Source organism: Glycine max, chromosome 10, assembly GCF_000004515.6.
Source record: "Glycine max cultivar Williams 82 chromosome 10, Glycine_max_v4.0, whole genome shotgun sequence".
NCBI classification, from domain to species: domain Eukaryota; kingdom Viridiplantae; phylum Streptophyta; class Magnoliopsida; order Fabales; family Fabaceae; genus Glycine; species Glycine max.
The window spans coordinates 26,987,930-26,989,144 of NC_038246.2; the positions used below are offsets into that span (position 1 = coordinate 26,987,930).

General features: G+C 43.4%; 1 non-coding gene across 1 annotated transcript; it reads left to right on the forward strand.

The window, feature by feature from the left end:
- Nucleotides 1-404: 404 nt before the first annotated feature.
- Nucleotides 405-511, forward strand: LOC112998275 (small nucleolar RNA R71). The gene has a single exon (XR_003263311.1). It is a non-coding gene; the product is annotated as a small nucleolar RNA R71 (small nucleolar RNA).
- Nucleotides 512-1,215: the final 704 nt, after the last annotated feature.

Consider the following 1,215-nt stretch of genomic DNA (forward strand, 5'->3'; position numbering starts at 1 on the left):
CATAGGCTTCAGGCTGCTCAATTGCTCCAGGTTGCTGCATGGAAGGGCAAAAGTCTGTATGGTGGTCAGCAGAGGAGCACAAACCACAAACCCTTGCGACAGGTACATATTTTTGATTCAAGGCCAGCTGGGTTACCAAGTTAACCAATGCATCCAGTTTGCCTTCAAGCTTCTTAGTCTCAGATGATGCAGCTGAGTTTGTAGCTACCTCATGCACTCCTCTAATGACTATGGCATCATTTCTGGCGCTAAACTGCTGGGAGTTGGAAGCCATCTTCTCAGTTAAATTCCTGGCTTCAGCAGGAGTCATGTCTCCAAGGGCTCCACCACTGGCAACATCTATCATACTTCTCTCCATATTACTGAGTCCTTCATAAAAATATTGGAGAAGAAGCTGCTCTGAAATCTAATGGTGAGGGTAACTGGCACATAGTTTCTTAAATCGCTCCCAGTACTCATACAGGCTCTCTCCATTGAGTTGTCTAATACCTGAGATATCTTTCCTGATGGCTGTGGTCCTGGAAGCAGGGAAAAAGTTTTCTAAAAATACTCTCTTAAGGTCATCCCAGCTCGTGATGGACCTTAGAGCAAGGTAATACAGCCAGTCCTTTGCCACTCCCTCTAATGAATGAGGAAAAGCCTTCAGAAATATGTGATCCTCTTGGACATCTGGGGGTTTCATGGTGGAGCAGACAATGTGAAATTCTTTCAAATGTTTGTGCGGGTCTTCACTTGCAAGGCCATGAAACTTTGGAAGCAAATGAATCAGCCCAGTTTTAAGAACATATGGGACATCCTCATCAGGGTATTGGATGCACAAGCTTTCGTAGGTGAAATCAGGTGCAGCCATTTCCCTTAGAGTCCTCTCACGGGGTGGAGGTTGTGCCATGTTCTCAGAGTGTGCAAAATCAGAATGCACAAAATTATAATGCTCAAGATCAGGATGTTCAAAATCACCAATAACCGAATGCACAGATTCACCAGTAATGGAATGCTCAGAATGATCAAAAGGCATAAAATGATGCCTAAATAATCTATGAAATGTCCTATCTATCTCAAGATCAAAGGGTTGTAAGTCAGATGGATTGCCTCTAGTCATACACTACATTCAGCATGCACACAACTAGTTGCCATGTCATGTAACTAAGGGTGTAGGTTTGAACTACAGCTACCCTCAAATGATATCCAAATGACTTGAAATTTTGTGAGCAACCT